Source organism: Schistocerca serialis, chromosome 12, assembly GCF_023864345.2.
Source record: "Schistocerca serialis cubense isolate TAMUIC-IGC-003099 chromosome 12, iqSchSeri2.2, whole genome shotgun sequence".
In the NCBI taxonomy this organism is placed as follows: domain Eukaryota; kingdom Metazoa; phylum Arthropoda; class Insecta; order Orthoptera; family Acrididae; genus Schistocerca; species Schistocerca serialis.
The window spans coordinates 22,552,483-22,565,196 of NC_064649.1; the positions used below are offsets into that span (position 1 = coordinate 22,552,483).

General features: G+C 38.7%; 1 long non-coding RNA gene across 1 annotated transcript in view; it reads right to left on the reverse strand.

The window, feature by feature from the left end:
* Window positions 1–12,714, reverse strand: part of LOC126428055 (uncharacterized) — a 164,219-nt gene that overhangs the window by 132,705 nt on the left and 18,800 nt on the right. The window contains exon 2 of the long non-coding RNA XR_007576762.1: window positions 10,886–10,993. This is a non-coding gene — a long non-coding RNA (uncharacterized LOC126428055). The remainder of the gene's footprint in view (window positions 1–10,885; window positions 10,994–12,714) is intronic.

Below are 12,714 nucleotides of genomic sequence, written 5' to 3' on the forward strand. Positions count from 1 at the left end.
ACACACGCTTCGCAGACTGGCGGTTCATTCGTCGCGCCAGACTCGGAGTCGTGCCTCTCGAAGGCTGGCGCCGATTCGTTGGACGGGCAAACAACAAAGCCTGGCGACGCTGTGGCCACGACAACGAGACGCTCCCACACGTGTACGGTGCACTCAGTAGCCCTATAATATCGTTACAACGCGGTCCTCAACCGCCTCGCGGCAGCCGTCGCTGTTCCTGACATCAGGATGAACCAAACTGTCTTAGGGGACAGCAGTGGACTGCGTCCGGACGAGGCCGCGAAGGCTGTTACCGTCGTCGATCTGACAAATCCCGCTTTGTGAATAGGCGGACTGCGCTCGACCCCGCCGACATTGCGCGCGGATTGGCCGCTCGCGGTTATTCCGTCACCGTCGACTCCCCGGTTGTCGGCAGTCTGGGGGCGTAGAACCGCCAGAACGATGCTGTGCTTCGGCACTTAGGCTACGGCCACACGAGCGTTTTTTTCACGCGCGTTTCTGCCGGCGTTCACGCCGACATTATAGACCACTGCGTGTTGAATGGGGCTAGCCACACGAGGCGTTTTCGCACGCCGCGGGCCCGCAAACTTCGGCGTTCACGCTGAGCGAACGCTCTCGGGTGCATCCGTTCTGCGTGGTTTTCACGCTGGGCGCTGGCCAAGCGGGCGGGAGACACGCTGCGGCAGAGTCCGGAACCTCAGCCCTTTCCTCCGACGCTTACCGACAATTACCGAACTGAAATCGTAGCGATTCCAACATACGCAACAATGCGTGGAGCGGTATTATTTCAATAGGTATTTCATAATACAGAACATGTGGTGCGATATTATAAAAAGTAGGTATTTCATAATGAAGTAGTCACACATATCTTATTTTTGGTTTTATAACATGTCAAATGCATGATAAATGTACGTGGTTTGAAAGCCTAAGTACGAGATTTTAGTTGTTTATGTACGAGGAAAAAAGTTCTATGGTTGGAGCCCTGCTAGGCAGCTCGCTGTTCAGTTTACGGACAGACATTGCCGTCCTCGCTTCGTTGTCATTGTAGCAGTCTTCTTGTATTTTACAAAGTGCCAGAATGGAGCGTCTGGACAGTGAAATCATTATTATGGAAGTGCAGAAACATCCATGGCTGTACAATACAAGGGATCCGGAATACAAAATTAGAGAAAGAAAAAGAGCATCGTGGCGAGCAGTTACAGCGGCCGTTCTGGGAGAAAAATGGGATGGAATGGATAAAAAGCAAAAATCAGATCTATGTAATTACAGACAGTAAATATTTTATTAATTGCTATAAACAGTGTACAATGAAATTTATACATGGATAAAATGTTAACAAGCCAATACAAAAATTAGTCTTCATCCGAAGAAGTTTGCATAACGATCTTGCCATGGTACAGACCCTTGCGGGGAACAGAAGTAATCAGCAAAATGATCTCTGATACTTTTGCCACTGACCGTTCCTTTTGTCCCATGTGCAAGTCAGTGTGTCTTCAAAATTGTTATCATGTTGTCTCACAAAATTGTGAAGTACACAACATGCTTGAACAATAGTATCCGCCACATCCACATTAACATCGACTGGACGATGGAAAATTCTCCATTTATTGGATAAAATGCCAAATGCACATTCCACATAACGTCGTGCTCGTGACAGTCTGTGGTTAAACACTTTTTGTTTACTCGTAAGGTTTTTTGCGGGATATGGTCTCATTAAATGGTCACTCATCGCAAAAGCCTCATCAGCCACAAACACACAAGGAATTTTCAGTCCAGAAGGATCATTCGGAAGTGGCGCAGCTTCTGGCAAATTCAAGGCTTGTTGGTAAAGTTTTTTACCCAATTCAGTTGCTTTGAATATATTGGAGTCTCCTTGACGACCAAATGACCCTACATCTATGAATCTGAAACAATATTTGCTGTCTACTATGGCCATCAATACAATAGAAAAATACTTTTTGTAGTTATAAAATTCGCTGCCTGATGTCCATGGTTTGATGATTCTAACGTGTTTTCCATCTATGGATCCCACACAATGAGGAAAGTCTGCTGTCTTCTCATACCGGTCGCTGATATTCTTCCACTCTTCTGTAGTCGGGAGTTTCATATACTCCACTTTCAGCATCTCCCATATGGAAGTGCAAGTATCTCTAATAATATCAGCAATTGTGGATCGACCAAGAAGAAACTCAATATGCAGAGAACACATCAAATTTCCAGTCCCCAGATGCCTGTAAAATTTGATTCGATCAGTTACAAATGATTGGGGAAAGCCAATGGATTTTCTCTTTATTTATCTTTCAGGAAATGGGACTCACTGCCAAACGTATTTTTGTGTGCTATGCTACTTTATCGTGATTTTTTCCATGTGTTTTTATAATATATATTTCTTCGCTATTTTAATGTAGCATTTCCAAAAGATGTAAAACCTAACAATAAGTAACGGGTAACTAAAGGCATAAGAATTTCCAGTGAGTGAAAAAGATTCTGCAGTATTGTTGCAAGAAATACAGAGGTATGTAAGAATTTGCAGATTAATCTAAAGCCTACAAAAGAATCTATGGTAGAGTACTCAGAGCGGCAAAAAATATGTGGTATAACAATTTGATAAGGAACTCATCTAAAAATGAGAACCATGAGGAGAGTTATAAAAAAAGGAACTTTTAGCTCAGTAAAAGAAAATGAGGAGGAGGAGGAGGAGGAGGAGGAGGAGGAGGAGGAGAATGTATAATTAAATTAGAGAGTGCAAAAGTCACATATCCAAAATGTGACAAAATTCAATGAAATATCACTTCACTAGCTGAAGACCTCATTCTAGTAAACTGTAAATGACCGACCCCAAGTTTCTCCAGCAAACCAGTGATCGTGGATGCCTCTATGTAGGTTTATGAAACAAACCCCAATGAAATTATAAGTAAAATCATTAAGCAATAAAATGTCAAGTGGCCTTTATGAAGTACCTGATTCATATTAAACGCATGTGCTCTTCACATAGCAAAACTGTTGGCAAAAATTTTCAACCTCTAGAAACTTGTGTCTCTCCATATATTCACAAACCTACTACTACACGTGACAAATAGGGACCGGAAAAATTTGTTTAAATGATAACGCGATGAATAACGCGAATTTGGTGGTTTTAAAGGAAGTAACCCTAATTCAACAGTTTTTAAGGAAGTAATGTGAATTGGGCTGTTTTTAAGGAAGTAACGCAAAATCAGCGTTATTCAACAAAATTTCTCTGCGTCTTCATTCGAAGTGTCGTAAATCTAATGATCTCAGTGACATATTTAATGGTGAAACGTTCCATGTTCAACTGTCACGCTACTTTTAGCAGTCGTGACGCCACTAGTGGCCTTTAAACTATCAACATTTGCAAGCACGTACGAACGACCACTGTGTGATTTTCGATTATTTAATTCTTTTGTAGTGTATGTGTCGCAGTATGCCATTTCTAAGCAATGGCGGCATGAAAATATATCACAAAAACATCATCCAGCACATTAAATGTGGTTAATAATGCAGCAACGACATAAAGTTTGAAGAAATGTGAGTAAGCCATAACGTAACGGATATTTTCGTGGTTTACGATATGAATGGATGTAGGTTTGTGTCCCACTGCGTGCATTCCTTATTCTTCTTATAAAAAAAAATTGCATATTCTCACTTTTTCAAGTGTTTACTACTTTTAGCCTTATTACCAGTTACAGGAAGTATTTTTGTATTAAAATACTGTGTTACTGATGGGAAACAGAATTTAAAACTCAACAATTATACTGAAACATATTATAAACTTTGTTTTCAAGCAACATGTGAGTGAACATTAAAAAAAATTATGAAAATTGAATTTTGTCGTATTTTTAACCCAAGTGAAATACCTTTCTTAAATGTTTATAAATATTTTGATGATATTCATACAGAAAAATCTCTTGGGGATGTAGCCAAGACATTTTATTTATTAACAATAACACTGCAGAGGCAAAGATTTTTCTTTACATTAACAGATTTTCTTCGAAATTTCATTACTGCTATTCCATAAGAAATTTCAACTATGTAACATAAATATTTAAGTCGGTGAGAAAAATTGTCTACTGTTATTTTCATTTTTACTTTTGGTATTTATTTTTAAATAATTATTTGCGTCAAAATTTTTTGTTACAATAATTTTTGTCTACACTTGTCTCATGTTTGCCCCACCCTATCTTAGGAATAGTTCCATTTTAAACATACCCTTGAAAAATGGTTAAATATGACAAAAATAGATAATTGATAATAGAAAAAGCTTGTCAGAAGATAACACCGATAAATAACACCAAAAAGTGCAAAAAATAACACCGACTTTGGCCATAAAATAATACCGATTTTTTTCCTGTTGCTGCTGATAGATATTCCACAAGACACCACACAGTGTGTGGCTGAGAGTACCCTATACCACCACTTGTCATGTCCGCTCTTGTTCCATTTGCAAATAGAGTGAGGGGAAAAATGGCTGTATGTATACCCCTGCATATCTGATCTTCGTGGTACTTATGCACGATGCATGTTGGTGGCAGTAGAATCGTTTGGAAATCAGCTTATAATGCCGGGTCTCTAAATTTTCTCAATAGCGTTTCTCGAAAAGAACATCACCTTCCCTCCAGGGATTCCCTTTTGAGTTCCCGAAGCATATCTGTAACAGTTACATGTTGTTCGAACCTGCCAGTAACAAACCCAGCCACACGCCTCTGAATTGCTTCAATGTCTTCCTTCAATCTGATATGGTACAGATCTCTCGTGAACAAGACAGTTTCATAAATGAACAAGCTTCTCAAGAATAGGTCACACAAGTGTCCTAAATGCTGTCTCCTTCACAAGTGAACCACTTTTTCCTAAAAAGCAAAAATTTCACCGCTGGCAATAAGACATCCTCCTGATCAACTATCAAATTAGCGACCTGTGTCACAGCTAAGCTGCTCCTCAAAAATTCTAGAAAAACTCTTTATGACAGGCTTTTAAGTTTCATAAATACATAAATAAATAAATACTTACCTCTTACTGTACAAGAATGTGGTTTTAGAAAGTCTAAATCCACACAGGCAGCAATTTTTGAATTCATAGAATGCACTTCAAAAATCCCTTGATCAGCATAAATTAGCAGCATGTATTTTTCTAGTCCTGTCAAAAGTCTTCGATCTCTTAGACCATAAGATTCCGCTTGAAAAATTAGAAAGATGAGTAAGAGTCATAGCACATAGCAGGTTGTGTTCATTCCCAAAAAACCACAGGCATAAGGTATCACTTCAGTATGAATTCAACACCAAGAACAAAAGAAGAAACGATGCCCTCCTTTCTAGTGAATTATCAATAAAATATGCTGTACCGCAGTGCTCTCAATCTTAGGTCCACTGTTATTCTTGCTGACTGGATCCAGTCCAGAAACTTTGCAGTCAACAGCAGAAAGTCCTATGAAAAAACTTAGTGGTTAAAAAAGAAAAAAGTCACAATAAATACGGGAAAAACAGTGTGAGTCGGCTTTCATTTATTTCCTCCAACTAACCAAATGTGTGTTGAAGCATGATTAAAAAATTATCCCCTACAAAATTTAAGTGTCACAAAATCTGTGTGTTTGTGGGTTGGGTAAGACTTCAAGTGGGACACACACACACACACAAACAGCTTGTCTAGGAAAATTCTCATCCATGTGCTAATGGTGCAAATGGCTCTGAGCACTATGGGACTTAACATCTTAGGTCATCAGTCCCCTAGAACTTAGAACTACTTAAACCTAACTAACCTAAGGACATCACACAACACCCAGCCATCACGAGGCAGAGAAAATCCCTGACCCCGCCGGGAATCGAACCCAGGAACCCGGGCGTGGGAAGCGAGAACGCTACCGCACGACCACGAGATGCGAGCATCCATGTGCTATGGTCTAAGAATATTAAGGTCTACAACAAGCAAAACAACAGTACTGTAGGCATATTATTCACAGTTCCACTCACTGCTTCAGTATGGGCTATTTCTCTGGGGACACAGGCTTCAGCATAAAGGTTTTTAGAAAGCAAAAAAGAGCTCTAAGAATAATTCGTGGCCTCAAAAAGATGGAGTCCTGTAAATTTCATTTTACTAAGCTTGGTGTTCCGGATGTTCCAAGCTCGTTCATTTATGAAACTGTCTTGTTCATCAGAGACAACCTCTTGAAAGTGGGCAAACTACTACAAAACAAAAATGCACAAAACTATTGTACCAGAGGGAAGTCAAATATTTACCAAAATATCACAAAACTACAGCATATCTGAGGAGCATAATTAACACTGGTGTAATGCTACAAAATAAGATGTCGGAGGAAATCAATCACTATGTATCCAAAATTTAAAATTGAACTGTAGGCATTTCTAATAAAGCACTGTTTCAATTCTGTAAAATAATGCCTGAATATGTAACAAAAAGTTTACTTAAAAATTGTAAGAATATGTACCTAATTTTAATTTGCTACTATTTGCAAACACTACGAACTACTTCAACTTTTCTTTGACCTGTCCAATATCAGTTGCACAATTTCTGCTGTATGATGTAACTGGACTAATAAAAAAATCAACCAATTGAACAATCGGGGTCAGAGACAAGCCTGCGGTGGCTCCACTATTCTTGGTGTACATTCATGTGTGCATCCATAGGTTCAGTGGAGTTTGTGCAAGGCCCCATGATGGCCAAGGAGTATTGTACACTGGTTGCAGATCATATACACCCCGTCATGACTATCTCGTTTCCTGTCGGCAGTGGTATTTTACAGCACTATAATGCGTTATGTCACAAGGCCAAGAATACTGAATGTGATATCAGAGCTTAGTGCCTCCCTCCCGGAATTTAGAGGAATCATGTGACTTGTGTGTACAGATGTGGTGCCAACTCCCTCCAGCAACCTACCGAGGAATCACTGCTTCCACGCCATGACGCGTCGCCACAGTTGTCTGTTCCACAGATGAACATACTGGTTACCGTATTTACTCGAATCTAAGCCGAACTTTTTTCCGGTTTTTGTAATCCAAAAAACTGCCTGCGGCTTAGAATCGAGTGGAAAGTAACCAGAAGTTCTGAAAAATGATGGTAGGTGCCGCCACAACTAACTTCTGCCGTCGAATATATGTAGCGCTACACAGGCATGCTTTGCAGGCACAAAAATAAATACTGGCGACAAAACCTCTGCGTCAGTAAATAAATTTAAAAAAAAAAAGTGTAAGACTTGCTTTTTTTCTCCGCCCTGAGTTTCGACCACTGCATTTTCATACATTATCCAACGAAGTAAATACAAATTCCGTGTTGTTCATCTTCGAATGTAGCAGCATTTCAACGTACTACGAAAATCCGACTGACAAGACTATTTGGGATGTTTGTCAGTATGGCCAACTCTACGTTCTGAATTTTTTCCTACCTGTGAGAAGAGATGGTTGCTAATAGGAACTTTTATGAATTGCGAATCACATACTGTATTCTCTTCACCATAAGAATAATACGAATATAAACATTTTGCCATGTATTCTTTCGTGTTTGCTGCTGTCTCATTTAAATCCTATCTGCCTAATTACCTACGAAACTAGTGTGAGACAGCAGCAAATGCGGAAGAATACACATATCATGTCATGTTTATATTTGTATTATTCTTATACCTAATAGTGATACAATCAGAAATGAAGCACGGCAATTGACTAGATTTTTAAATCTAAGATGACTCTTAATTTCTGTGCAGAATGTAATGTACAAAAGAGGCACCTGCAAAGATTTTCAAACAGAGAAAAATTTTAGCTAAACTCTCGTTCAGAACATCTATCATACGCAGTCTACTAATTGGTTCTTGTTGATCATTATCAAAGAAAGCAGCAGTGTAAGTAAAAACAAACAGCAGTCTCTTGCCATTGTTTCGCTAATGAGACAATTCCTCTCTTTTTTTTATTGTAAGCGGCTGTAGCGCGCACAAAAGCAAGCCATGCTGCGAGCGGCGACAGGTCGTAAACACTTATTATCAGAATGCGACAAACAATGCATGACATAGTACAATAATGCATTTTCAGCCTACAGTGACGTTAACACCTATAACAAAGAGAACGGTACTTACCAGATCAAAGAAAAATAAGCAACTGATTCAAACCAGACGAAGCATGCCTGACGCATAGCAATGGCTACCTGGTAAAGCTTAACTGCTAAGCTTACGACTCGAACCAAACTACTGTAGCTATATCGTCATTTCTTCTACCTAAATTGTGTCTCATATTACAATAGACCAACTTTGTTTCGATTTGGAGGTGCGGCCTAAAACTTTTCTCTCCCCTTGAATTTCGAGTCTCAAATTTCAGGTACGGCTTAGATTCGGGAAATTTTTTTTTCCTTGATTTTGAGTCTCATTTTTCAGGTGCGGCTTAGATTCGAGTAAATACGGTATTAGGTAGGAGGTTATAGTGTTCTGGCTGATCAGTGTATATGAGCATTATCTACCATGCTAAATTAGTTTCTGTTATATAAATTATCCCAGTAATTGTTGTGTTGATAAGGCAGACAACAGAGTTCATGTCCCTATGGTAATTAAATTATACCAAAGTTTAGTACCCATAGGGATACACAAAGAGTGAAAAACTGAGCGTTTATCGTCAAAACCTTAGGGTGCTAAGCAACAAGTTAGCTTTACCGTTATCGACATAAAGCAAGTCAATGTTAACAACATTCACATATTATGTTCTAGTAAACATCATTATATTATTAGAGAGTTGAGAGTTATAATTCCAAGAAGTCTATGACCTCTGATTTGAAAATAAATACACGTAATCTGTTTGGAAATGACTAAAACGGAGTCTACAGCTCTACGCTACACACGGCTGTCTGTATTGAATAAAGAGACAGATAAAATTAGTGCTGTTTAAATTGGATATTCTAGAGTCAGCAGGATTCCTCCCAAGGCTGCTTATCATCCCTTGGAATCTTTCAGAGCACCTCAAGAGACACTTCATATCGATTTGGAGCTTTACAAGACCATGTATCTATCACCACGTATCTGATCGTACTGGATCCCACAGTAAATCGCCTGAAGCAATTGAGATGTCAAAAGTTTCAGACAAGCATAAAAGCTGGTATCTTTGATGAAACATCCAACCTGGGTAAACTGTATACCTAGATACTTGCCTATCACAAAGCAGAACATATATTCACAGAGATGAAAGACCAGCCATTGCCTATGAAGAAGGAGAACAATCTTCAGTGCATTTGAATTACAGTCCAACAAAGTCACAGCAGTAGATGTTACCATATGATCTTACTGGCATATAGGCAGAAGGAAGCAGCCTAAATCTAGACATGCAAGAGTAATAAAAACTAATGGAATTGCAACTGATTGCTGTGTGTCACTGTGCACAACAGTTTCTTATGGAATCAAAGTTGGCTACGCCATTCTTATGTTTTCGAGCATTTTAAGGACTTGATTAAGCTTAATCAAATCAGCTGATATCCAGCTAAAGTCTGTCTGGAGTATTTGTGTTCATTATATATATAACGAAATGCATTTCAATTGCAAGTGAATATATGATCCTTTTACATACATGGGACATCTTTATAATGTTACAATATCTCATAGCATCTTTGACACTCGTGTACTTGTAAACATTTTGTATCAATCAAAACATGTGAAGCATGTCAGAAATGTATTCTGTTACAAATCCAAAGTGCTCAATGATACAAATTTGTGTGTACAATGATAAGACTGTGGTGAATACTACGAACATCATTTGTTGGACGATAACTATGAAAACAAATAGTCCAGACTGACATTTCATGTAAGTCACATCACAATGCAAATCTGTAACGCAGCCACGTGTGTGGCATGCTTATAATTATGTATTATTTATATTTTAGGACAACTAATCAATAAAAAATGCACCACATGTTCTAATGAAAGCACGAAAGCCGTCTGAGGAATTGTAATAATTCGAAACTGATAATGGTACCTTTTGAATAAAGGAACTTAAAATAAATTTGTGGCTGGTTGCTGTCTCAACACCATCAAGATAAACATTCACTTGACGATTAACTACAGAGTGGCGCACATAAAACTGGCCCGAACCAGAATGCGAACGAGCATGAGTAGCATTACTAGCTTGTCAATTTCTTTGCCACATTCCAACAGCAGTACCAGGTGAGTAGTTCATACAGAAAGCAGTTTAAACCGTGTACTTCACTGTCATGCCTTACTCCACTGAAGAACTTGTGTCCATTGTCGAATATGTGCGGTCCGAATCCATTAAAGTTGTTCGTGACACTTTTCATGAAAAGTTTCCATGAAGTAATATTCCTGCAAAATCAACGATTAAGGATCTAGTGAGAAAGTGGTGTTCCACAGGCATTCAAAGAGAAATGAGGCACCGACTGTACGTACACCTGAAGTTGTGGCAAACGTGATGGCACACATTGAAAGAAGTCCCTACAATTCAATACAACGATTATCACAGCAATGTGGAATGTTTTGCAGGTCGTTTCAACGCATCCTTCATGACTTAAAAATAAAACCTTACCGTGTGAGTTGTTCAGCAAATAAAAGAAGCGGACAAGGGTAAGTGTACATATTACTGCAATTGGCTGCTTTAGAAGGAGGCCTTCAGATTCTTGTTTCACAAGATGTCACAACGAACCATCACTGAACTTAAAAATTTAAGCTAATGCTCAGATGCCCCTTTTTAACCAATCAAAGTGATTTTGCAGCCTCTTCCTGTTAATTTCATTGGTTTCTGTGTGCTGGCAACTGAGACAGTTAGCTGTTATAAGAATTATGAACTGAACAGCCTACTCACAACTGTGGTGGATTCAGCAGGTGTCTGGCAGCCGCTTATGTGTACAGTACCTGAGATGTGTCGCAGCAGAGCAATACCTTGTCACTGAAGCTGATAGTTGTGTTGGGAATGAGGTTTCTGCACCACAGTGAGGCAGCAATCTTGGAGCCACTAAATGTCATCTGCTGGCAGAAATGGTGGCCCACCTATAACAAATGATACTGTATCACATGTAGGAAGTTTTATGAATATAAAATTAAGAAAAATTGAGAAAGTCAACAAACACAAAGAACAGGAATAAATCAGAATGTTTTAACATGAAACCTGCAACTATTCTCAACAACCTCATTATAGTGCTAGGCTCATGCAGAACAGACACTTACTGTGATGTGTTAAGGTTTCTTTATCATAATGGTCCTTCTCAGATAAGCATGCTGGGAAAGTGAAGGTCAACTGACGTTCGATAGAACGGATTGTAAAAACATTTGACAGTGCGTTTCAAAAGATAGTGTGCACACAGCTCATCAAATAAACTGGCACCTGTATTTCTAGGGAAGAAGGTTTTGATCCTGAGATTTGTTCGGGGCGAGTGGCATTGTCAACTGATTTAAGAAGTTGATCCTTTTCTTGCCTTGTTCACTTCTGTTAAAGTAGCAGATTTTGTGCTTTTGGGTCTACTCAGGATTTATTTCATTGTCAGTTTTGAGAACAAAACTTGAGGACTTTGATATTTTCCTATGAGTTTTCTTCCACAGAAGAGAGCAAATAATGTACAAAATTTCAGGTTTTGCAGTCACTGCACAGAGAAAAACCTTTACACTTTGCACAAATAAGAACAAAGATGAAAATTGTAATAAAAACTTTTTTTAATGGTGCAAAGTCAGTTGTGCCAAAGGAGAAAAATGCTGTTGTTTTTGACATCATCTGGTAACTAAAAATGAAACAAAACCCAATGAAGAAAGCAAAAAACAACTATTGCTGTTTTCTAAATTTGGTTTGTTGTGTTTCTGTTTGTAGGCCCAGAGATTCGCTCCAGCTAATAAATCCAGATGTTTTGCAATGTTTGGATGACACTCAAGGCATTTTTAGGGTTTTGTACCTCAACCAGTAAAAACAGAACCTTCATAGGATCACCTGTTGGCCTTCCGCCCGATTGTTAAAAACCCTTTTTTCTCACGATCAGGTACACGTATCATGTTGAAACTTATGCTACATACTAAAGTCTACAGCCCCTTGGCAGTGTAAGAAATTTGAGCTTCTAAGTCAATGCAATAAAACGATATGGCCATTTACAACATGTATTTTTATATTTGCAAACTCGCTCATCACAACCAACAGTGTACTTTCTGTTGATGCAGAGTCTTGAAATTTGACAAGAAAACAAGGTTTCACAGTACAAGTACAAGAAAAAATCTGAAAGTTGTTAATTTGTTATCATATCAGACAAAAATATTTCTTTTGCAAGTGTTACCCAATGTCAATCTTGAAACTAAAACATTCTTGAAAGTCTTAGAATCATGGGATCAATATCCAGCCAGGACCAATGTCGATAACAGGCAAAATTTGTCGAGACTTTATACCCAGAATGGATGAACTGCCTATATACATTAACAAATTTGTATCGAACACTCAGCATGCATATCCTACTTTACAGTAATATGGAAAATTTACCAGATAATCTCTGCCATGAACATTCATTATGAATATTGCTTTGAAAAGTAATAAGCTTTATCATTGCAAGTTGCTTAATTTTGATATATTATCCCTTTACTGTATCACAGATGGTATTTCAAAACTTCACCTTCCCCATTAGATACTGGGCTAAGCGAAGTGACAACATACTGCCCAGTTTGAACACACCGCCATTTGATGGTGACATCTCCTTCCATTATGTTGACATCCAGCGTATGATGACCTTAATAATGTG